The following is a 26,912-nucleotide window of genomic DNA, read 5'->3' as shown; positions in this document are numbered from 1 at the left end:
GAGCTTAGGGAAATACAGACATTAATGGTCATAGTCATTCAAGGCACAAAGTGGTCAGTGATTTAAAAGGGTTGAAAGCCTAAGAGTAGTTGGGAAATTCAGCCCCAGGCATCTGGTTTAGAGGGTCCCCGGGCCTCGCCTCGCTCTTCAGTGTGGCTGTGGTCCAGCGACGTCATCTGGGAGCTCGTTACACTGATAGGCAGAAGCTCGGGCCCCACCCCAAGCCTCCCAAGCCAAGTCCGCCTTTAAACTGGATCCCCAGCTGACGCATCATTCCAGGGTCTACAGAGAAGAATGAAAACTAAAGGCACGGCCGTCAGACCCCCCTAGTCAGACCCCCTACTCCAGCTGTGTGACTCTGTGAAAATGACCCAGCCTCCCTGGGCTTTGGTTTCCTCGTCAGTAAATGAGATAACAACACCTCACTGCCGGGCCCCCTCTCCACTAGGCATAGCAGGCAGAGTGCCAGGGCCCCACAATATTTTTACAGCTCCATGAAAATATTCTAATTTCTTTCAAACCAGGAAGGAAAACAATGAACTCATAGGGTGGGAGAAAACTTTAAATATTTTTATCACATCAGAGAAGAACATGTTAAGGACTATGTGAATCTATTACATTTTGTCTAAGAAAAAAATTTTAATGTTGACACATTGAAAGTCACATCAAAAAGACTCTTTAATACTGACATGTATGATCTGGCGGGGGGGGGAGCCGCAGGGGCAGGGCCGAGGGTCCGCAGCAGAAGTCACAAGTCAGCCCGGCTTTCCTCATGGGCCATGGGGGTTCGTGACACAGCATGTGACCTGCTCAGAACACACCAACCATCGCCGCCCCCGGCTCCTATTTCACCGCCAGGAACCCTCCAGGAAGGGCCCCAATGCCCACAGCACCTGGCTGGTGTGGATCCCACTATGGCTTTACCCTGTGACCTTTCAGATCCTTCCTTGGTCTCCGGATCAGTCGTTCCCACTGGATGTGTCGAATTTCACTCCCCACGACGTCGAAAGTGGCGAATCACTGTCTCGGACCCGGAAACGTGACCCGCTCTGGGTGGCTCAGCCTTCTGAAATCTGAATGGTACACTGAGAGAGGCAGTCGTTATTTCCATGTTGCAGAGAAAAGCGCAATTGCAAAAGAAAAGAAAAGGGAGAGAGCAAATGTAGGTCTTTGGCGTAACAACCTGGACATGTCTTCTGTGATTGAACTTGACCGCTAAGGATCTGAAACTGCCTGTTACAGCAGAACAAGCCTCAATAACAAACATCTTGTCCTGTCCCCCTGCTACTTGGTGCTTGAATAATTGAAACGCTGAATAGCTTTAAAAGTATTCTTCAATCCAATGCGAGGCACTGTTTTTTAAAGAATTTTTAAAATAATAATACACAGTTTATGCTGCCTAACAAAATCTAATTCCTCTCCTAAAATAGAGCTCTTATGGTTATTTCAATTAAGGCAATCACTTTTCTAACAAGTATAGATTTTTAAAATAGCTTCTTATCCAATACTTCTGGTGACAAGATAATTTCTCTAGATGAGCACATCAAAATAAGAGCGTGTATTTTTTTTACAGCCCTACTTTTGAGAGCACAGCTTTTTACCAAAAGCCAGAGAGGGATTTTGAAACAAGGCTCAAACATAATAAATACGCTTCAGTTATTATATACTGTTCAGAGAGATGCTTTCATTGAAAACACGTCAACTTTGATCTATACAATTAATCTTTTTAAATGACACTTTAAAAAAATAATTGTTTGAAGCATTTACTTATTCAACAAAGGCGACTATGTATTAGATTCTGGTTGAGGTGCTGGGAACAAGGCAGCAACAATCCCATCCCCAGGGGGCCAAGGACTGAGTGTGTCTGTGTTGGGGGATCCCTTTGGGGATTTAACCAGGTCAACGGGAAAAGCCTCCTTGAGAGGAAGAAATACTTGGGCATTTTCCTTTTAGAAGTGTACCTGGAAGAATGAAAGTGAATGAAGAAATCGAAAGCAGATCCTGGGTGGTTTTATCTTCTTAGCAAACCTTTCACGTTTTAAGAGGTTTGATGTTTCCAAACTGATGGGAACAGTGGATATGCCAGCACCTTCTTTAAGCCTGGAGACCCAGCAGCCTGTGAAACCCTGGGTAGAACCCCGAAACATAAATCCACCCCGAAAGGTGAGCCGGGAAAGGCCTGGCCAGAGCCGGCCGGCTCCTCTTTCCTGTTCCAGAGCCCTGAACACCCTATGAAGCTCAGGCTTCTCCCCTGGGGCTGAGTCTGCACGGTCTGCAGACCTGTTTGCTGTCACAGCTGGGGGCACCCTGACATCTGGTGGGTAGAGGTCAGGGGTGCTGTCATCATCCTACAGCTCCCTGGGCAGCCTCCCCCACCCCACCCCACACGCTTCCTCCCTCCCCAAGTGCCAGCAGTGTGGAGACAGAGAAACCCGGACACGGACGGAGCAGGGCTCCTCTACCGTCACGGGGCCTGTGTCCTCGCGGCAGCTCAGCTATTCAAAACCAAAGGACACGTGTAACCGCTCTGAGCAGTTTCTGGCACCAAGAAGCAGAGATGGTCAGCTCTCGTGACTGTGATTAACTCATTCTCTGCCCACAGGGTTGACGTTACTTTGGAGGCTCGCACGTGTCCTGGGTGACACAGCGAATTCCCTCCGCAGAACCGAGCCTGGGGCGTGGAGGCCATCTGCCTGGGGACGTGGAGTCTGAGGCCACGCAGGTGTCTTCCCCTGTCCTGGTGAAGGCGGACAGGTGGTTGGGCAGGTGCATGTGAACCGTGGCCATGCAGGACCGTGGCTCTCCAGAGTCCCGCGCCCCACGAGCAGTGGGAACCGAGGAGCCGTCTCTGCGGACAGGAAAAGGAAAGTCAGGCCCTTCGAGCACACGAAAGGGAAAGATTAATACAGAATTGTCCCACTTGAGCACTTTCAGTGGCCAATCCGGCCACAGAGGCTGTCTCGCCGCAAACATGAACGCTTAGTTTGGAGCTCAGAGAGAGAGAGAACCCATTTCATTTTGTTGAAATAATAAAGGGCACATAACCTCATAATCCAAGCATCCTGACAGGCGTATTTCCCCACTAAACGGTGAGTCTGGAAGCCACTTTCTCTCAGCCACAGTGTTTGAGAAACAAAGAAGTAAAGGACTTGAAAATTTGGAGTATTTTCTTGGTCCAAATCCACTGTTAACATCTGAAAAACAGGTTGACCTAGAAAGAATTTTTCTATTTGTTATTATTGGCCAAAGGCAGCCTATCAAACCAGTAGGAGGGTGATTCTTGGCTAAATGGCATTGGGGCATACGCCAGAACCGATTAAGTGTTTCAATGTGAAGTCAAGCTATAGGCATACTAGACAAAATAAGGAGGGATATTTCAATAGAGGAACTTTCTAATCATGATTGCAAATGTTGGAAAAAAAGATTAGACAGATTTTTTAAATGTGTAGCAAAAAAAAAAAACACCATAAACAAAATTTAAAAGAAAATGATAAACCAGGAACACGTATTTGAAATACATATTGGCAGGCAGAGACATGGACTTTTGTTTTTTCTACAACAGACTCACTTTATTTTATTTTTTGGACTCTGCAATTCTTAAAAAATTGAAGTCTAGTTGATTTACAGTGTTTGAGGTGGACAGCAAAGTGAGAGACATTCTTGAGAGAGGAGGTTAAAATCAGAGAGAAAATGACAATCACGCTAACAGAAATGGACAAAGAAAAGAACAAACAAAGGATAAAAGAAATAGAAGTGGCCAAGAAAGCTATTGCAGGTTCAAGCATTTAATAATCAGAGATGAACAGTACACCACACCTTCTTTTGTGTTGCTGGGAGACGAATGAATTGCAACACTTAAATTGTGTGTGCAGTTTGAGGGAACAATTCTACCTGTCTGCATTTGTGCTAAGTAAATCATGCTTGAATGGGGCACACATTTAACTCAGATATGTTCACTGAAGCATGTTGCAGAAGAATAACAAGAAGTGGCGATGAAACATCAATGTCCAGCACAAGGAGATTGGTTAAAAATCTTAAAGCTCATCCATAAAATAAAATATGACACAACAGGATGCTGCGGGAAAACACCGTTAGGTTATAAACAGTAAAATTACATTTTTAAAGAGAAAATTCATAAATATGCACATATAAAAAAGCATACCCATATATTTATAAATAATATATGCATATATATGTTTTATACTATGATAATGGCAAAAATGTAGATATACAAATATGCATTTGTGATTATGTATATAAATCTGTGAATACATACATATGTAAATATAACATAATGTGTATATACATACACACATGCATATAAAATGCAAAGAAAAATATCGAGTATCAGCTAAAGCATTAGTGAGATTTATCTCTAATTGGTAGTATTAAAGATGCTTTCTATTTCAGTCTTTTTGTTTCTTGGAATTTTCCAAATTTCCTACAAACTGTCTTGCAAAATAAATAAGGCTTTTCTGTTGTTAAAATAGATGCACAGAGCTCCTGGAGGTCCCGCTGTAGGGCATTGGGTTAAGAGTCTGACCTTAATGGCTCAGGTGGCTGTGGAGGCATAGGTTCAATCCCCAGCCTGGTGCTGTGGGTCCAGCATTGCCACAGCTGCCGGTGCAGGTTTTGCAGCTACAGCTCAGATTCAGTCCCTAGCCTGGGAACTTCCATATGCCACAGGTGTGGTCATAAAAAATAATAAAATAAAATAGATGCACATTTCAGTAAGGGTGGTTTGGATTGAAAAACTCACGGAATCCTAGGTCAGAAACTTTAGATGTCGTCTTGCTGGCATTTTACAGATGAGAAATCCACAGAGATATTCAGGATCCCATCACCTGCTTCTGTTACTTCCCTCGTTCATTTGACTTTCTCTTAGATTGATATTTACGTATCAGCTCTTCCAACTGAAAATGGCACATCATATCATTGCCAGGACGAAAAAGGAGGCTTGCAGACCTCAAGGCATGTTGCTCTAACCCAGGGCCTGCAACCTTTCTGAACAGCGAACTGTCTCCCCAAAGACAGCTAGGACCAAGGGCCCCGTCAATAGGGAAGCAGGAAAACCTTCACAGAACAGAGAGGACAGGAAGCCCGTGGCCCCGCCGTGCACACCTGCAGCGTGGTTTTCCTTCGCACTGGTGTTAAACGCCTCCTCAGGGCACGGGGGTGCGAGATCGTTCACATCACGGATCCTGGTATCGAAAAATCAAGGATTTATCCGTGATTTTTCCTTTTAAGCAATTCACAACATGCAGGTAAACCTAGGGAACCACTGTAAACCACCTACAATGAAAAAAGTAAAAGTCATTTAAAAAATAATAATAATTTAAAAAAAAGTAAACCTCGGAAGCAGAGAACTGTATTAATGTCACAGAACCATTTATTTGGTGACGTTAATCCAACAACTGTCAGTGTGACTGTGTGTTCTGTCCCCGTCTCCTCCGCAGACTGAAATTTCCTGCGGGCCTGTGCTCTCGCTCACCCTGGACCCCAGGGGTTGAGCACAGTGCTGGCACAGACCGGGTGCTCAGCAAGCATCTGTAGAACACATCAGTGCGCTGGCTTGAAATAATAGTTCATGCTTTCTTATTGGGTTCAGCTCTGTCTCTCCACCCACATCAACACAGGCAAAGCTGTTGGGAGCCTCAGTTCCTTCACCCTTTCCGCTGTGATGAGAAACGAACACAACGCGTGAATACTGAGGAACGGGATGTAGACCAGATGCTCAAAAGGTTGTGGGAGCGTGAACATTTAAAATGAGGACAGCTGTTGAGTTGGGGGCGGTTCTTAGACGGTCACTTCTCTAACTTGTGTATTTGAGTAAGGAAGGTCAGTTCATCTCACACATGCAGGTGAAAAGTCTTTCAAAAGATCTCAACTCAATAATTTAAGATTCTATTACTAGTTTCTTAAGGAACCTTTTTAAAAGGAGCAAATTAATTGCAAACAGAAAACAGGAAGTAACAAAGATAAAAGTATATATCGATAAAACTGAAAACAGTAAAAATAGTAAGACCAATGAAAGCAAAAGGTGGATTGCCTTCCCATATAAATTTTGGAATCAGCTTATTCATATCTAAAAATTCTGCTAATCTGTTGAATAGGCTTGCACTGGATTTATAGATAAATTTGGGAAGAATTGTCATCTTAATATTCAACCTTGCAATCCACAAAGACGGTAGTACATCTTTCCATTCAGTTAAGTTGCCTTTGATGTCTTTCATTGATATTTTATAAAAGTTTTCAAACACATTCTGTGTATATTTTAGATTTTTATCTAAATATTTTAAATTTATACTTAAACACTTCATTTGCTTGATGACATTGTGAGTGACACTTGTTTTTAAAATATTGATTTCCAATTATTCATGGCTAATATATAGAACTACAATTAATTTTATATAGTAACTTTACTTTTTGTGGCCTTGCTAAAATTGATTTTCCAATGTTAAAAATAAGCAAAAGACTTGAAGAGACCCTTTTCCAAATGGCAAATAATGCATTATTTAGATTTAAGACCCTAATGAGATACTTCTACATGCCTATTAGAATTGTTAAAATAAAAAAAACCTGACAAAGATGGAGAGTACATGTAATTCTTATATAGGGCTAATGAGAATGCAAAATTCAGTCACTATGAAAAATAGGAGTTTCTGATAAAGTTCACACATGCATTTCCTATGACCCAATCAGCCCACTCCCAGATATTTACTCAAAATAAATAAAAGTTTATGTTTACATAAAAATGAGTATGACTTCAGCAGCTTCGTGGTTGCCAAAAGTCAGTAAGTTGTGATACATCTGTAAAATGGAACACTACTCAACAATGACAACAACAAAGACTATTGCTGCATATGCAACAACATGCCTGGATATCAGATGCATTATGCTAAGTGAGAAATCTAGACTTAAAAAGTGGCATTCCATGTGCTTCCATTTATATGACATTCTAAACATGGTAAAAATGCAGGGACAGAGAACAGACCAGTGGCTTCCAGGGTTAAAGGCTAGGGGAGGATTTGACTATAAAGGAAAAGCATAAGGAAATATTTGGGGTGATGGAACTATTCTGTAGCTTAATACAGTAAATGGAAAACACTAAATGTTCTAATTAAAAAACCAAATTAGACAAAACATAGCTATGTGCTGTTTATAGGAAAGTTCACCTTAAATATAAGAATATGAAAAGGTTGAAAGTAAAAGGATATATATGTATATCATGTATATCTCCCCTCTATATATGATCTTCTCTATATTTTTCAGTTAGTCTTTGAAGATAGAGAGATAGATTTCCAAAGACTAACCAACCAAAAAAGTTCATCTAGTTATTTGGCTACAAATACCAAACTTTAAGGCAAGAGGTCTTATTAGTCATAAATGGGGACATTTAAAAATCAGAAAAGGCTCCATCTACGAGGGAAATATGATATAGAAACTCTAAATTTGCATATTTACCTGATAACACAGCCTCAAGATACGCAAATCTGAGACTAGCAAAACTAAAATGGGAAGCAGGGATTTTAACACATTTCTCTCAGAAACTGATAGAACAAGCAGATTTTTTTTAAAAAACAGGTAATCAGTAAGAATATCAAATATTTAAACAACATAACTAACTGATTTGAAGTGATTATTTCTATAAATAGAACAGTGTACCCAACACTGTGGTATGTACATTGACCTTTTACCAAAATTGATCATATGCTAGGATATAAAGCAAGTTTTGACAAATTTCAAAAAATTACAATCATATGGAATATGTTAAGCTAGAAACCATTAATAAAGATAATTAATGGGGGCGGGGTAAAGTAGGAGTTTGGGATTAACACATACACAGTACTATATATTGTGACACAGCAGAAACAAATCCGACTAGTATCCTTGAGGCTTTGGGTTCGATCCCTGGCCTTGCTTAGAGGGTCCAGGATCTGGCATTGCTGTGAGCTGTGGTGTAGGTCACAGACACAGCTCGGATCCCAAGTTGCTGTGGCTGTGGTATAGGCTGGCAGCTGTGGCTCCAATTTGACCCCTCACCTAGGAACTTCCATATGGCAAAAAGGGAAAAAAAAATATATGTATATATATATATATATATATGTATGTATATATATATATAAAATTAACAAGGACCTACTGTATAGCATGGAGAACTATACTTAATATTCTGCAGTAACCCATAAGGGAAAAGGATCTGAAAAAAATAGATACATATGTATATATGACTGAATCACTTTGCTGTACACCTAAAACTAATGCAACATTGTAAATTAACCAAGCTTCAATTTAAAAAAAGAAAAAAAAAGATAAATCACAACTCCGAATGTTGGAAGTTAAAACATTTCTAGATAACTCATGGGTCAAAGAAGAAATCATAAGGGAAATCAGAAGATATTTTTAAGTGAATGGAATGGAAAACACAATAAAACAAAATGCATTCTCCTCTCATCATTCAAACATCAGTGTATCATATATGACGAATTCTATATCATATATGCATGTTTTCATTCTATAGAGGCTAACAGGTCAATTAAAGCTTGTGAAATAATTATTTACAGATACCCAACCATTTTTGTATTTGGTAATAAGGGATTTTTGAGATTTGCCCAAGCTATGACTTTTAGGTCTCAAGTTCCTTGTTGAAAACATGTTACCAAAACTTTTTTGCCTGAATTATATTATTCTTTTTTTGTCTTTTTTTTTTTTTTTTTTTTTTTTTTTGCCTTTTCTAGTGCCACTCCCATGGCATATGGAGATTCCCAGGCTAGGGGTCTAATCGGAACTGTAGCCACCGGCCTATGTCAGAGCCACAGCAATGAGGGATCCGAGCCGCGTCTGCAACCTCCACCATAGCTCACGGCAATGCTGGATCCTTAACCCACTAAGCGAGGCAAGGGATCGAACCTGAGACCTCATGGTTCCTAGTCGGATTCGTTAACCACTGTGCCACGACAGGAACTCCTGAATTATATTATTCTTACACAAAATGCTTGGTAATATAAATAAATGTGTGATGCTTTTTTATGCATCCGAGGCTTGGGTGTGAGGCAATAACCCGAAGTCTTTGCAAGTCTGGCAGTGTGATGGTGTAAAAGTTTCTGCCTTCTGGGAGATTTGGAGTCTTGCAAAACTTACCTCATAGTGGATCAGATTGAAGAAGTATTTGTGGAGTGAAAAAGCAAGAAGGAAGTAAGCCACACATTTGCCAATGACAAAGGAACCAACATGGTGATGGCTCCACTGACAGGAAAATGATCCCATGAGGCTTGACGTCCCTCTCTCGAGCACCATCACAGAGTGACTGCCCAAAGCAGCAAGATCCCGTGCCTTATCCGTCATTGCGCTTCAGCCAGAACATGCCTCTAAGAGACTCAGGAACTGCATTATCAACTGCTTATACAAAACAGCTATTACATGTGAAAACAAACAAAAAGTATGCCTGGACCACCACAAAAATTTTGATTCTGTTTCTCGCGCATAACAATACCGCCTAGCACTGACTAACGACTGCCGGCAGGAAAGAGGGCGTTCTCTGGAACTGCTGAAGATGCAGCCACACCAAATGAAGCATCTTGAGAGAACAAGTGTTTCTCACGTGATCCCTGCTGCATAGATCATTCTGCACGGAGCAGACGCTAAAACCAGCGTGTGTGCGTGTGTACAATGAAAGCTGGGATGCTAATGGGAAACTTCGGGACATTTTGTCTCCTTGAAAGCCAACTCTACGTCGTTATTACCATATCTTTTTGCAAATGATACCTGAAGCTGTAAGGACACACAAAATATGAGATGTAAAAATGTAAAGCAAAGGCAACCGTCATAAGTCTACTTCTGAATGTATTCAGAGAGCACCTTCTCCCAGTGGCGGGACGTTCCCATGAGATTGCGTCAGCGCCAGCGATTGGCTCCTCAAGACCGGAGTTTTAAGGGAAGAAGCACCATTGTCTTAGTCACTTACTTTTAGAGAAGAAGAAACAGCGAAATCACTCAGTGACCACATTGGGGAACTGAAAATGGCCCTGCCCCTCCAGGACCGAGCGGTTCACCAGCATCACAAATGCACCGGGCATGGTGGCACAGAGGGAAGTTGACAGTCTGTCTGTGCAGAGAAATGTCATTCCTGCACGAGTCAGAATGTTTACCTTGAATACTTAATGTTCATAAAATTAGAATAAACGTCGAGCCTATGAATTTTGGAAACATAGCAAAAATGCTTGGAGGGACGTATGTGTCAGGTGGTCACCCCTGTGAAATCAGACCAGAGGGGAAATTGAGGGGTGAGGAAGAGGTTTTTTGTTAGTTTGTTTTTTCTTTTTTGGCTGTCCCCGGGGCACATGGAGTTCGCAGGCCAGGGATCAGGTCCAAGCTGCAGCTGAGGCCCGGACCACAGCTGCGGCAACAGTGGATCCTTTAACCCACAGTGCCAGGCCTGGGATCGAACCTGTGTCCTGGGGCTGCAGAGACGCTGTTGATCCCACTGCACCACAGCGGGGAGTCCAAAGAGGTTTTTTAATGACTATTTCATAGAGCTTGTTTTGTTTAAAATTCTGAAAGAAGCTTTTATTAATTTTACATCTAAAACGTTAGATAGGCAACAGGAATTCTCCTTCATCACTAGTGGGAAAGCAAAGTGGTGTGGCCACTTTGGAAGACAGTTTGGCAGTTTCTCACAAAACTGAACATACTCTTTACCAGATGGTCCAACAACAGTCGTGCTCCATGGCATTTATGCAAAGAAGTTGAAAATTTACGTCCACACAAAACCTTGCACACAGACGCTTAAAGCAGCCTTAATCACCATCATCAGAACTTGATGCAGTTCCCGCCGTGGCTCAGCAGTTACCAAATCTGACTGGCATCCATGAGGACGCAGGTTCGATCCCTTGCCTTGCTCATTGGGTTAAGGATCTGGTGTTGCCGTGAGCTGTGGTGTAGGTTGCAGATGCAGCACGGATCCTGTGTTGCTGTGGCTGTGGTGCAGGCTGGCAGCTGTAGCTCCGATTCAACCCCTAGCCTGGGAACCTCCATATGCCACGGGTGCGGCCCTAAAAAGTAAAAAACAAAAACAAAAACAAAAAACAAAAAAAAAAAGACCTTGGAAGCAGCCAAGATGCCCTTCAGTCGATGAATGGGTGACCCTACGATGGCACATCCATGCTATTCCACAGTGGAAAAGTACTTACCAATGAGAAGACACAGAGGGACCCTCAATGTCCACCGCTAAGTGAGAGGACAATCTTGAACAGCCTACAGTCTGAGGTTCCAGCCGTGTGACATTCTGTAAAAGGCAAAACTCTGCAGACAGCAGAAGCATCGGTGGTTGCCAAGGGCTCAGAGGGCAGGCGAGGATGAAGAGATGGAGCACAGGCCAACTTCGGGGCAGTGAAACTCTGACCCGAGGAGGGAGGCTACATCTCACTACAGATCGTCAAGACCCATGCAGCACAGAGAGTGAGTCCTCATGTAAACTATGGGCTTTAGATCATAAAAATGTATGCGATCGGCTCATCGATTTTAGCGCTGTAGTAATGCCGGAAGTTAATAACAGAGGAAACGGATGAGTGGGAAAGTGAGGGGGTGTGTGAAGGGACTCTGAACTTGCCAGCCTATTATCTGCAACTGTAAAATGGCTCTAAGGAATAAAATCTACTAATTTTTTTTAAAGGGTGAAATAGGAGTTCCCTTGTGGTGCAGCAGGTTAAGGATCTGGCATCGTTATTGCAGTGGCTCAGGGTTGCTGCTGTGGCACAGGTTCGGTTCCTGACCTAGTAACTTCTGCATGCCGTGGACATGGCCAAAAGAGGTAAAATAAAGTGGGACCAACTGTGTATACTTGAGTCACCTGGACTTGCTACTGAGTCTCTCACTGCTTTAGGAGAAACAGTGACTTTATTTACTGAAGGCTGAAAAGGTTGCGGGCAGTCAGCAGAGAGGCAGAATTCAGAGCTGCAGGAGAAAGGAGAGGGGAAAGAATGAAATATTACGGAGAGCAGCTCTCAGGGGCCCTACGGTGGGAATTTGGTCTCAAGGGGCCTCCGGTTGCCAGGCACAGAGCTGCTCAGGGATGCTGAGCAAGCACAGGTTTATTCACAGAGAAGCTTTAGCGAGGCCCAGGGAGGACTCAGTGGTAGCGGCGGAACCCTTGCGCTCGTCACCTCCTTTCTTCTTTCACAAATCCTGGAGGAAGCCCCCTGTCTGCTCTGTAGCGTTTGAGAGGCCCCCTGGCTGTCAGGCTCTCCTCCTGGAGGCAGAGGAACCCAGATTCAAGTCCAGGGGGCTACAGCCTTGACCTTGCCCCCAGCCAGCTCCTCATCTCTCCCCTCTGTGGCCACCGAGTCCAGAGCAGGCTGCTTCACCAGACAGCTGGTCTTAGGTCTTAACAGCTCCAGGCAGCCATCCCTGTCCCCTTTTCCTCCGAGCCCACATGGTCTCCGCTGCTTCCCCCTTGGCTCTCTTTCACAGCAGATTCACTGCTCGCTCATCAGCATCCGCCATGGAGGCTGCACCTGCATCACAAGATGCTGGCCTGGGCCCCAGGTGGACCCATTTCCACCCTCCCCTCTCTCCCTGCAAGACAAAGACGCTGCAAGGCTACCAGAACTCAACTCATCTGCCTCAGGGACTCCAACATGCATTTTTAAATTTTTGTGCAAGCAAATTGGTTTTCTCCAGCACTGTTTCTCCATACTTCTCCATAATTTATGACTGTGTTGGCAACGCTCTGCTCCTTAATCACCCCGACTTCTGGCTCTAAAACAGTGCCAACTGTAGTCCTTCCACTTGAAAACAAGAACCACATGTTTGCTTTATGTTTATTATTGTATATTCCATTTATTATCCTAAAAGCTACATCTGAGACCTTTAGTTGTGTAAGATGCCTGAGAGGCATGAGTGCTATTTACTCTTTGGAAAGATGCTAAGAACTTCCGGGGGCCTGAGAGTCACAATAGAGAGAGGAAATGTCACGGATATTTTCTGCACGTGAGGAGGGTTTTCAGCCTTTTGTTGCAGCCTTGAGATTTATATCCTTAGATAGACACACCGCAGTGAATTGACGTGATGGATGGGCATATGGCTATTTGAAATTACATGCACAAGAGCTGTACGCTCAGACACAAATGAGCATATGGAAACATCTTAAATGCCAACCACACACAATGCGATGCGAGAGCACTTCGATGCTTAGGTTCTAAGTGAGCAAAGATGACTGTTGGGATGAAGATCACTAAATAGCTATTACAAGGAATGTAAAAAGATGGTTTTGTGTCCTAGGAAATCAAGCATATTTTGACAGAGATAGATAGGATTCCTACACGGAAAAAAGACAGTTTCCCTCTCCAAATCTGCCTTAAATCTTATAGCAGTTCTCAGCCTGTGTGACTGCTTTCTTGGAGGTCGAGAGGATTCACAAGAAACTTAGCTCCTCTGACCCCTGCCACCTACTGAATACACGTTTTTAAATGTTGTAGCCAGTTGTAGTGACTCTTCAAGAGTGAAACGTGCTAGTGGACATGTCTTTTTGCCAATATATTACTTTTGAATAACATCCTGTCCTTATGGACAGCCACATGGCAATAATGAGCATCCTTACAGAACTAGACGGCTGCACTAGAACGCTGGGTGTGGGCAGCGGGCCTGTGACACTTAGCTTCTCGCACTTTTCATGACTGGTAAGGCCCATCGGCCTGTTTCACATCTTCTAACTAGTGTGTTAGTCCCTGTGAGTTAGTTGCCTGTGACGGCTGCAACAAACTGGACGCCTACAACAGAAATGCATTCTCTTAGAGTTCCCTGGTAGCCTAGTGGTTAAGGATTCGGTATTGTCACGGCTGCGGCTTGGGTTTGATCCCTGGCCTGGGAACTTCCACATGCCATGGCGTGGCCAAACAAACAAACAAAGGAATGTATTCTCTTGCAGCTCTGGAGGCCGGGACCAAAGTCAAGGTGTCTGCAGGGCTGAGTCCTTCTGGGGGAGGGTCTGGTCCAGGCCCCTCTCCCTCCTTCTGGGGGTGTCAGCCGTCCCTGAGGTTTCTTGGCTTGTGGACCCATCACTCGATCTCTGTGTCCAGCTTCACAAGCCCTCTTCTGTGTCTTTCTCTGTGTCCAAACTTCCCTCCCCTTACATGGATGCTGTCACTGGACTAAGCCCCACCCTCGCATCCTGCATAACCTCATCTTAACTGGTCACACCTGCAAAGACTCTGTACCCGAATAAGGTCACAGTCTCAGGTGCCGGGGGTTAGGAGCTGAGCAGGTCTTTTTGGAAGACACGGTGTAACCCTGCCAGCCAGACCCTGTATTCTGCTGTTCTCATTCATTCATCCAACATATTTAATTGAGAGCCTACTATGTGCAGGGGCCTATTCTGGACTCTGTGGTGAGAACAGTGAAAAGGCAGGGTCTCTCCCCTCTTAGAACTTCCATTCTAATTGGGAGATTGGCCACCAGTAGAGCATCAGACATAAAGGTATGCATTTCAGGTAATGAAAGGAGAAAGTAAAGCAGGTGATAGGACAGAGAGCCTGGGGCGGGTGTCGCTGAGGGCAGGCCCTGGAATCCCCACCTGGAACCTTCCTTCATGGAAGTTTACAGTCAGAGGGGACCAAGTGGTAAGTAATTGCAGAAATCCGGGTAATGGGATAACTGTGAGAATGCATTGGGGGTAGGAACATGGATTCGATCCAGCCCAGGCGTTCCAAGCACAGGGCCTTGGATCCTGACACAACAGGATGCATTTATTTCCCCCACATGTTTTTCCAGGACCCTAAATGGTCCCTGGACCTATCTGTGACCAGCCGAGCTGTTCCATCTTGACCTCAAGTTTCAGAAAACATTCTTAGGGATATGGCTTCAGCATTATCAGCTCCCAGGCACAAAGCCTCAGATTAAACATTGTGGATGCCAGCTTTAATACGTTATTAAAGATGTTAAAAGCAATCAAACCACCACCAAAAAAAAAAAAAAAAAGCCCCAGGCACTGCATGTTCTGTTTCATCCTCGCACAGGTCTTGCCTTTTAGCCTGTTAACCTCTGTGTTCTGGGTCATCCGTGGTCCACCTGCAGAGGCCTGTGGACCAGCTCACCACCTCCTGCAAGCCAGCGGGATGGTGATGAGTGAGAGATTCAGGGATGCAGGCCCTGCCCCTCCTACTGACACAGAACCTGCATTTTAACCAGATTCCCAGGTGATTGGTTTGCACACTAATGATTGAGACCGTTGCCCCAGGTCCCCCTTGTGAACACTCTGTGTCTCTTCTTTGTAACAAAACCCTGCACATTTTGTGGAGAGGGGGTGAGGGTTTATATGGAGAGAGAGCCTGGACAGTCATCTTTGCAGGTCTTTTGGAGTTTGGGAGAATTTCTGCCTATTAAAAATTAGAGAGACCAAACCCATCAGTGGGTTAAGGGTCTGCAGTTCACTGTGTGTATAAATATTTTGAGTCCCTGGAAAAAAAGCTACAGGAAGTACTTCTTTCCGATGTTAATGTTAAGAAGACGTGTGGTGGCCAAGGGGGAGGGAGAGGGAGTGGGATGGACTGGGAGTTTGGGGTTAGTGGATCCAGACTGCTGCATTGGGAGTGGTTGAGTGATGAGACCTTATTGTATAGCACAGGGAACTGAGTCTAGTCACTTGTGATGGAGCTTAATGGAGGATAGGGTGAGAAAAAGAATGTGGATATATTTATGGATGACTGGGTCACTTTGCTGTACAGCAGAAATTGACAGACATTGTAAATCAACTATAATAAAAAAAATCTTAAAAAAAAAGAACATCTTCTCCTGAAGGAGACAACTTCTAGACAAGGAGGCCTGAGAACCGCACCCAGTTTCCAGCAGGAGGTGAGCCAGGACAAAGGCCAGCAACTTCCTAAGAACCCCTGTAAGCTTCAGTTGGTAGCATGAGATACTGCCATGTGGTCTGGGGCATTTTTCTTTCTAATTTCCTTTGCAGTTTAGAATTTGAATTTCAGCTTCCTGGCAGACCATGGTCCTGGGGTGATAAAATCCTAAGGAACACCTAGACTCACAATAAGAAACCATCACCAGGGCTGCAATTCCTCCTCCACCACTTATGACACAACCCACAGAGGCTGTTGGTAGCTTCTCTCCATAGATTTCAATGATGACTCATCAAAAACAAAACCAGCCCGTTTTATAAACATTCTGTACGTCTCTAGCTAAATGCTTTCAAGATACCCTGATCATTCCAGCACACTGGTCATTAGAAGAAAGATCTATAGCAGCTCATAGATTGCAAAAATGATTACCAAGCCAAAGTCTCCAAAAAAGATGATAAAAAATTATGCTCTGTGTTCCAGGCACACTTCTAAAGCCACAGTGTATAGGATGTCCATCTCCCAGAAGCTGGTACACAGTCCTCTTTAATAATGCTTATGGAATATAATATTCCTGCAAGATCTTTACAGTAGACTCCAGCTTAGAATGTAGCAAATTTTAGGCACCATAAAAGATGGTGTTTTCTCTCAATCGACAGGGTGGTGAATGTGTATTTTTCTACTCTCATGATCTTCCATAGAAAACAAACCAAATAAAAACAAATAAACCAATGGGACCTAATCAAACTTACAAGTTTTGCACAGCAAAGGAAACTGTTAAAAAAAAAAAAAGAGAGAAACCCTATGGAATGGGAGAAAATAGTTTCAAATGATGCAACTGACAAGGGGTTAATCTCTATACAAAAAACTTTATACAACTCAACAGCAAAAAAACCAACAACCCAATTGAAAAATGGGTAGAAGACCTGAATAGACATTTCTCCAAAGAAAATATACAGATGGCCAACAGGCATATGAGAAAATGCTCAACATCACTAATTACTAGAGAAATGCAAATCAAAACTACAATGAGGTACCACCTCACACCTGTCAGAATGGCCATCAATAACAAATCAACAAACAAATGCTGGAGGGGGTATGGAGAAAAGGGAACCCTCTGGCACTGTTGGTGGGAATGTAATTTTGTACCACCACTATGGAAAACAGTATGGAGGTAACTTAGAAAACTATATATAGAACTACCATATGACCCAGCAATCCCACTCTTGGGTGTATATCTGGACAAAACTTTCCTTGAAAAAGACACATGCACCTGCATGTTCATTGCAGCACTATTCACAATAGCCAAGACATGGAAACAACCTAAATGTCCATCAACGGATGATTGGATTAGAATGTGGTATGTATACACAATGGAATACTACTCAGCCATAAAAAAGAACAAAATTTGCAGCAACGTGGATGGAACTAGAGATTCCCATACTAAGTGAAGTAAGTCAGAAAGAGAAAGAAAAACACCATATGATTTGACCTATATCTGGAATCTAATATATGGCACAAATGAACCTTTCCACAAAAAAAGAAACTCATGGACTTGGAGAACAGACTTGTGGTTGCCAAGGAGAATGGGAAGGGAGTGGGATAGACTGGGAGTCTGGGGTTAGTAGACGCAAACTATTGCATTTGGAGTGGATAAGCAATGTGATCCTTCTGTACAGCACAGGGAACTAGCTCCAGTCACTTGTGGTGGAACATGATGGAGGATCATGTGGAAAAAAGAAAAAATATATATACATATACATATATATGAATGGGTCAATTTTCTGTACAGTAGAAATTGACAGAACATTATAAATCAATTATAATAGAAAAAATAAAAATCTTTTAAAAAAAAAGGAAAGAACCAATCTCTGGGTATCCATCCACACCAGGTCCACTGATTAAATACATTAATGTCGTGTATCAGACATATTGTTGAACAGCCAGAAGGAGAAAAATGACGGGAAAAAGAGGGTGAAAATAAACCACTGTGCATAGCAAGTAGCTAGGCTAAGAGTCAAATGCGTTTTTAAAGAACCATACCCAGCAATTACAGATCTGAGAATCTGTCCTGAAGAAATAAGCAGATATGTAAAGATACAGGAATAAGGAACAGGCAGCAGTTGGGTTTGTAATAGTGAAACATTGGAAAAACATAAGTATCCACCCCTATGGAAGAGTCATGTAATGGTGCAGCCCTCACAGGGCATAGGGCTCTGCAATTTTCAGAGTGTACCTGCCCTGACCCACAATGAGAGGCGTGACATGTTGTAAAACAGAAAAGGCAACCTGAGTAATACCCACATCTGACCCCACTTTGCTAGTACAGATTCATATTAGTAAATCCATAGAGGAGGCTCTGAAAGGACACATACCAATCTGTCAACAGTGATGATTCCTCCAGGGAAAGAAGGGTGAGGTCATACAGCTGACATTTGCAAGGAGCTTATGTACGTCTTGTTTGCCCTCACCTGCTTCATCTTTAAAGCAACCCTATATGTAGGCTCTATCGTTGACCCCACTGTACAGATGAGGAACAAAAAAGGATAGCGCGTTTGTGAGGATGTGGGATGCCTGGAGTGCGAACCCACTGAAGCCCCTGACGCTTGAGAATGTTTATCATTAACTGCTGAGCCTTGAAAACTGTCTGTAGATGAGTTTTTCCAGTAGGTATGTACTGTTATTGTAAACACTGCAAAAATATGAACTATTTAAACTTTTTTTCTATGAATCAGAGGATGGCAGTGCTGTAGGTGACTTAGTATGTAACTCAAAGACCCATGAAGTTCAAGAAGGTGGTGGAAATGAAATACATGGGCCAAGTGTTAAAATCCTGGCAACATCACCGTGGGACATCTTTGGCACATCAGCTGATACTCAACCTCAGAGTGAGGGAGACAATAGGGCCTGGTGGGGACTGTGACAGAGACAACAGGGCGTGGCGGGGAATGTGACATGGAGACCATAGGGCGTGGTGGGGACTGTGACATGGAGACCACAGGGCGTGGCAGGGACTGTGACCTGGAGACAATAGGGCCTGGTGGGGACTGTGACCTGGAGACAATAGGGCCTGGTGGGGACTGTGACCTGGAGACAATAGGGCCTGGTGGGGACTGTGACATCCGGGTGACTCAAGCCCCAACTACTTATTACTATGTGGGAATGTACATTCCATGTAGTCAGATTTTCCAATGCTTAAAAAGCCTCTAGAAGTGCAGAATATTTAATATAATCACCCTATTTTTCCCCAATTTTAAAAGTCATGGTACCATACATGTAACATAAAATTTACTATCTTAACCATTTTTAAGTGCACAATTCAGTGATGTGAAGTGCATTCATATTGTTCTGCAACTGTCAACACCACCTGTCTGCAAAACTGCCATCTTGCAGAACTGAAACTCATACCCATTAAACAGTAACTCCCCATGACCCCCTATCCCCTCCAGCCCCTGGCAACCACTGTTTCACTTTATCTTATCTTATTTTCTCTCCATTTTTCCCCACCTCAGCCTCTGGTAACCATCCTCTTATTATTATTTTTAAATAATAACTTTTTTTGTCTTTTTTTTTTTTTTTCCATTTCTTGGGCCGCTCCTGTGGCACATGGAGGTTCCCAGGCTAGGGATCTAATCGGAGCTGTAGCCACCAGCCTATGCCAGAGCCACAGCAACGCAGGATCCGAGCCACATCTGCAACCTACACCACAGCTCACGGCAACACCGGATCCTCAACCCACTGAGCAAGGCCAGGGATGGAACCCGCAAACTCATGGTTCCTAGTCGGATTCATTAACCACTGAGCCATGTCGGGAACTCCTAAATAATAATTTTTTTTTAAGCCTCTATATGGGCCACAGCAGGCCTGGGGGCTGGAATTAACCAGCCTGTTGCCAGAGGGGATTCTGACTTTCTCAGCTCACACTCACACAGCAAAGTGATTTGCCTGAAGTCAGACTCAGGTAGAGGTGGGGTGGGTTCCAGAACCCAGCTGTCCTGACTCCCAGACCAGTGTTCCTGGTACCACTTCCGCCCTGGCCTCGGGAGCCTCCTGCCGGAAGGGACGTGCGTAATCAGAGGGGGCGATGGGGGCCTTTCCTTGGAGCAGCTGCCCTGCCTCACCACAAGTTCGGGGAGGGGTCCTGGGTCTTCCTCCTCCAGCTCCAAGGTGGTAACGACCCATCACCTCCTGCATCGCTGGAGAGCCTGGCGCTCTCCCTGGAACTCACAGTGACCGCCCCGAGGAGGAGGGTGCTGGCCATGCTGGGGGACGGGGACAGCACGTGACGTGCCTTCTCTTCCTCATCCTCACAACAGCCTCCAGTGCTTAGTGCCCAATCTCGTAATAACTGCAGAGTCGGTTCTGAACCGTGGGGCAGGGGATACCCAAGGATTTTACACTTTCATGTGGCTCATGAGATGATTTCGGAGCCTATGAAGACACAGCACTAAAGATCGTTGCCTATCGTGTGCCAGCACCTGCTCTGCAGACACGCCCATAGCTGTCAAATCCCCGAGGACGTTAGCACCTCTCTCTGCCTCCATCATGCTGAAATCGCTGGTGAGAAAGGCTCCATCTGGCGCAGTTGGGTCTTTGATGCCTCTTTGTCTGCTCATCTCCCTCGTAACAGAGACAGAGACGCAGATCTCAGGGGCAGAGATTCTCAGACAAGGGAATACGGATAGGGCTTAAAGTGTGGTTTCGTTTGTGTGTATTTTACAGTTAGCACCTATTTATTATAAGTATGGCTGGTTTCTGGCCATGTTCGTTTCTATTCAGGAAATGTGTTTTAAAAACATTCATTATGGAGTTCCCGTTGTGGCTCAGCAGTAACGAACCCAACTCGTATCCATGAGGATGCAGGTTCAATCCCTGGCCTTGCTCAGTGAGTTAAGGATCCAGCATTGCTGTGGCTGTAGTGTAGGTCACAGATATGGCTCAGATCTGGTGTGGCTGTGGCTGTGGAATAGGCTGGGAGCTGCAGCTCCCATTCAACCCCTAGCCTGAGAATTTCCATATGCCACATGTGGGGCCCTAAAAAGAAAAAAAAAAATCAATTAGTGAATTGATCACAAGAATTACAGGAAAGAAAGGCTCACTGGGGGCTGCCAAACCTTGCAATGGCTGTGGGTGTGTGACTGCCTCCCCTCGGCTGCCCTGTGCTCATACACCCGAAATGACAAGTCCGCTGTTTGGAATTCCCTGAAGAAGAAAATCGTGTGCAAATCTGTGGGCCAGCTCCGCACGCTCGATTGGCGATGTCCACAGATTCGTGTTCTGAGTACACATAAAACATCGTCTGCAATTCTCCGCAGTCTTTCAAGACTCTAAAAGGCCACGTCTCCCTACTAATGTATTTTGTGCCAACCAAATATTGACAGGGCTCAAAAAAATTCAAAATTGCAATCCAGCCTCTGAGTAAAGTATATTCTCACCTGGTCGCCTGAGAAACTGAATTCCAGTCCCCACCTTTGTGTGGTTAGTAGGAGCATCGTTTTCTTGTTGGAAGCCCCTGACAACATTGACCTTAAGAATACAGATGAGGTTAATTAGTAGGCAGATAGAAACTGCCTGAAGTCACACCAATCTTCTAAAATTAGAAAGAGGATAAAGGGAACTGCATTCGATTTTGATAACCATAATTTCTTGTTCTTGACATCTCAATTCATAATCACCACTTCCATTCTGTGACCAGAGAACTAACCAGAGAACTCTGATGCGGTGTTACCAATGGAAGGGACCCTTAAAACTCTAAAATGGGACAGTTACGTTAGCAGAACACAGTAAGTGGGAACTCAAACTGTCCCATCAGGAAAAGCACAACCGTATTTATATGTACACCGCAACATAGCGCCAAATGTTAACTGGTGGTAGGATTTGCGTGGGCTCTCTTTGCTTTTTTTATTTTCCCCTAATTTTTAGACTTTATCATCCAGTAATCAATAAAATAATAGAACTTGGTACTTCATATTTACATAATGCTTTATGCTGAGAGTTATTTATTTTATTTTTTAATTTTTATTTTTGTCTTTTTGCTATTTCTTTGGGCCGCTCCCGTGGCATATGGAGGTTCCCGGGCTAGGGGTCGAATCGGAGCTGTAGCCACTGGCCTACGCCAGAGCCACAGCAACACGGGATCCGAGCCGCGTCTGCAACCTACACCTCAGCTCATGGCAACGCCGGATCGTTAACCCACTGAGCAGGGGCAGGGACCAAACCCGCAACCTCATGGTTCTTAGTCGGATTCGTTAACCACTGCACCACAACGGGAACTCCAGAATTATTTATTTATAATTTTTATCTCAATAATTTCCCCCTCTCAAAAACGGTAACAATAACGAAACATGTACTGTTGCAATAGAAAGAGGTAAGCCCTCCGGCAGGTGTCAAACCAACACAAAATACTGTGTGTGTGTGTGTGTGTGTGTGTGTGTGTGTGTGTGTGTGCGCGCGCGCGCGCACGCACGCGCGTGCACAGCTTAATCGTGTGCCTGTGTTGACATCCTACTTCCTTCATTTTTACTGCCACCGAGCACGTCACTCTAGGAATAAAGGGCAGTTTATCGTTCGCCTAGTGATGGCCATTTAGATTATTTCCAGTAATTTGCTATTATCTAGAAGAAAAAAAAGATGCTGTGGTTCTGAACATCCACCTGCACCTTGAAATTTTCCCTGCAGGAGTTCCTGGCGTGGCTCGGCGGGTTGAGAACCTGACCTAGAGTCCATGAGGACGTGGATTTGATCCCCAGCCCTGCTCAGTGAGTTAAGGTGGCTTTGCCACAGCTGCAGCTTGAATCCACTGTTTCCACGGCTGTGGTGTAGGCCTGCAGCTGCAGCTCCAGTTCAACCCCTAGCCCGGGAAATTCTATATGCCATGGATGCAGCCATAAAAAGAATGAATGAATGAATAAATAAATAAATTTTAAGAAAGAAAAAAAATCCCTGGAACAGGTTTCAGCTTGGTTCGTGGGCATCTCTGGCCCTATCAGAGACGCCACAAGACCAAACATGTTCATAATAATCCAAGACACTATTTGCCTATGGTGCCGTGTGATATTAACATGATGCCAAACATTGGTGTCAAAACTGGTGGTGCCTCAGCACCAGTGGAGGCCGTGGGACCAACCCCTCCAGCGCTGTGTTGCCAGGCAGGTGCAGGGAAGGAAGGGAGGGAGGAAAGAAAAAGAAGGAAGGAGAGAGGGAGGGAGGAAGAAAAAAATCTGATCTCGGAGTTCCCGTCGTGGCTCACTGGAAATGAATCTGACTAGCACCCATGAGGGCACAGGTTCAATCCCCAGCCTTGCTCAGCAGGTTAAGGATCCGGCCTTGCCGTGAGCTATGGTGTAGGTGGCAGACGTGGCTTGGATCCCGCGTTGCCGTGGTTGTGGTGTAGGCTAGCAGCCACAGCTCAGCTCCAATTCAACCCCTAGCCTGGGAGCCTCCTTATACCAGGGGTGCGGCCCTAAAAAGAACCCTCCCCCCAAAAAATCTGGTCTCAATGAAGTAATTTGTGAATTCACTTAGTAACGAAATCACTTGAGGATGGATGAGGCAGGAAATACTACTAATTTGTCGCTTTGTTGCACTCATGTGTGTCGTTTACATGCTCTGTGTCTCGAGGTGGGAAGCCTTCGTGAACCCACTGCTGCCCATCAGCTAGAGTGTTTGTCTCAAAGAAAAGCATCGTGTGATTAACACGGTTGACAGCATTTATTCGTAGGGATGACTACCAACCATGGTTTTCTGGGGTTGGGCATTTTATGGACCGTTCTTTGCCAATGAACAGAGGGAGGCCACCGCTTCCAGAAAAACGATGGACAGTGTCACGTTACTGGCAATGAAATTGAAGCTTTCCAGCAAAAATTAGAAGTTTGGAAAACTTGGGTAAATAGTATGAGCTTGACAGCTTCCCAATATGTAAAGATTTTTTGATGCTATCAGTGGAGATATTACTGCACGTGATTTTTTGATTCTGTAGAATGAACCATGTCAACATTTGGAAGATCTGCCCAATTCAACAAGCTGAGTTTCCTACTGGGTAACGCATCGTGGTCTCAGATCTAGCACAGGCGAGAGTCAGTTGATTTGGACGTAAGAGACGCCAACAGTTAATGTAACAGAGTAAGGAAAGTGCATTCATTTTGCCTCCAGATTCCACGTGGCGAGTGACTGTTAAGAAAAGACCCCTTGTCGGGTTTTGGTGTCACGTGAAAGAAGAATATTCACAAGTATCTGTTCCAGGCTCTGAACTCGTCCCCCTTTCCATATACAGGCCTGTGTGTGGCCAGAATTGCTTCATATGCTTTCACCAAACGACAGACCGAATTCGGAATCAGAGAGGAGACTCTGGCAGTCTGCTTTTAAGCCGACTGTTTAAGAGATGTGCAAAAACCTAAAACAGTGCCATCTTCAAACAGAATGGAATTTTTAAAAATATGTTTCTTTTTCATAGACATGATTTATATTAAGGTGTAATGGGTTTATCGTTTTTAATGAATCGAGAAATATGGTTAAAAGTTTTCAGTCTCGGAGTTCCCATTGTGGCTCAGCGGTAATGAACCTGACTAGTATCCTTGAGGACTCAGGTTTGATCCCTGGTCTCGCTCAGTGGGTTAAGGATCCGGCATTGCCATAAGTTGTGGTGTCACAGACAGGGCTCAGATCTGGCGTGGCTGTGGCTCTGGTGTAGGCCGGCAGCTGCAGCTCTGATTCAACCCCTAGCCTGGGAATCTCCATGTGCCACGGGTGTGGCCCTAAAAAATAAAATAAAATAAAATTTCCCAGTCTTAATTTCTAACATGGTAAGTGAGCATCAGTCAATAGAATCACATAAGCAAAAGCTCTTTGGGTTCTAGGTGAAGTTTACAAGTGCAAAGCCATTCTGAGAGCAAGCAGTCCAACTGCCATTCTAGGATTTATACCTAAAATCCGGGGACAGGGTGAGCGAACACCAGCCCACCCAGACAGTCCAATCCGGCAGCACCCCCTATCCCCACCCAGCACACCCTCCCTCATGAATTCACCTGCTCCGACTCTGCACTAGGAGGCCACACGTGCCACGCCTCTGCTTTCTACTGAGGCCACTTGGGGGTAAGGGCAGGAGAAAGGGAAAGATGGGGACAGGGTTTGGTTTGCGACAGTCAAATCCAGGCTAACCTGGGCTCATCAAACAGGATTCCACAAGGTACTGGGATAAAGTGAGTTTGCCTCTAATTAGGAAGCTTCACAACACTACGTGGCAAACAAAACAAAACCAAGAAAATCCTCCAAACACCAAGGAATGGGTGCCAAGCAAGGCTTTGACTTTCAGAAGCAGAGCCTGCGAGAGGACTGGGGGCTTCCGTTTACTGTCACACCCCAGAGCCTGTGCAAGTACCTGGCCCGGAGCAAATATCAGGTCACCAGCACTGGCCCCGGGCGCTGCGTGCACAGGGCACCATTCACCACGGCTGGGAAAGCAGAGACGCTGGCAGGTGGGCACAGTGGCTGTGCCGTCTCGGTGCCAGGCCACCCCTGCACTTCCTCATTCACCCTCACGAGCACCAGGTCAGGGAAGAACAGGGATCAGCTCCATTTTCAGGTGAAGAAAAGGAGCTTAACGAGGTGAAGTCAGAGCCCTTAAAGCCCCGATGCCAGAGCAGCTGAATCTGAGTCCCAGGGGTGGTGTCCGTCCGCGCGTGGGGCTTTTTGCCGCCCTCAAGAAGGGTCCAACCTGAGCGAAGGTGAGGACGAGGCCAAGCGCAGAGCCCAGGTCCCAGCCGGGTGCGGATGCTGAGCGACCATCTTGACGCCCACCTGCTGAACCCCGGCTTTGGCCTGAGCCCCCCACCCCTCTGCCCACCCACCCAGCACCTGAGGAAAGCGGACCAAGCGGGCAGAACCCACAAGCCTTGGCTCCATCCACTGTGAGTGCAGAGGGAACAAGCCCATACTTTTCTCAACTCGATTCCTGTCTGTATTCCCAGCGGGTGCAGGGGACGGGGGTGGGGGCGGCGGGCTTAGTCCTTCCCTCCCGCTCAGGTTTGCCCACACTGTCTTTGACATTCGCAATTGAGGAGAATCGTTAGGAAACGTGCCGATACAAACCCAAGCGTGTGTGTGCTCGGTCAACGAGTTGTAAGTCCCTTTAGTCAGTCCTGCTACTCCCCGAAACAGACCGTGACCCTCAACCCCTCCTTCATCTCTACCAAAGCCCCCCCCCCGACGCAGCTCCCAGCTGCAGCCCGTCTCACTCAGTCCGTCCCTCCTTTATCCTCCCAGGGGCAGAGCTCAGTTCTGCACACCTGTGCCGGTAGATCCCCTGCCAGCTTCTGGGTACCCGTCCGGGCTCACCTGCAGCGTCAGCATCAGCAGCCTCAGGAGAAGGGACAGTAGGAGAGGGGGTCCTGGAGCTCCTGCCCCAGTGGAGACGCCTGGGATGACCCAGAGCCTGTGGGTGGTGGCAGGTCCTCCCCCGGTGGGATCCACCCTTCCCAGCCGGCCTTCTCCTCCAGCCACTCTGGGTCACTGTGCCCCAGACACGCTCAACTCTCCCCTCCTGCTCTCTGGCCTTTTTTGTGTTGATCAGATGGGGCGGTGGAGCCTTAAGCTCATAAGCCAGGGCGGAATTCTTAGGAAGGGAGCGGAGGAAAATAAAACGGCAGCAGCCACAGGAGCAGCAGGCAGGAGGTGGGGGCTCTGACCCCAGCAGATTAGGGCTCAGTCAGAGGAAGGTGAAACCAGCCTCTGTGAGGAAGTAGGGGCTGGGTTTCCAAAATCAGTGGAGTGGCCGGTGATGCTTCCCTCTAGCAGGTATTTTAATGCCTGTTTCCTATAGTCCCTGTCCTTTGAAACCAAAGAACTGGAAGAAGACTCCAGGGAAGAATCAATTTATTAAAGGAAAAAAAAAAAAAAAAGAAAGAAAAGAAAAAAAGTCATCTGGTTTCTGTACCAACCTGGGGGTCTTTGCATTAGCATTCTGCAAAAAAAGACAAGCTGAGATTCTATCAGAGCAATACCTATGCTTGCAATGACCAAGTTTAAAACCAAATCTGATGGCATCTGTTAGCCCTCCTTACCTTAAGACACTGC

General features: G+C 45.2%; 1 non-coding gene across 1 annotated transcript; it reads right to left on the bottom strand.

Annotated features, from left to right (window-relative positions):
• Positions 1-26,489, bottom strand: LOC106506737. Its single transcript, XR_002339999.1, has 3 exons — positions 26,175-26,489; positions 21,278-21,368; positions 1-5,292 (listed from the first exon to the last, which is right to left on the bottom strand). It is a non-coding gene; the product is annotated as an uncharacterized LOC106506737 (transcript).

Source organism: Sus scrofa, chromosome 17, assembly GCF_000003025.6.
Source record: "Sus scrofa isolate TJ Tabasco breed Duroc chromosome 17, Sscrofa11.1, whole genome shotgun sequence".
NCBI lineage: Eukaryota > Metazoa > Chordata > Mammalia > Artiodactyla > Suidae > Sus > Sus scrofa.
The sequence above is the reverse complement of the archived record's forward strand: the minus strand, read 5'-3'. Positions and strand labels throughout refer to the sequence as shown.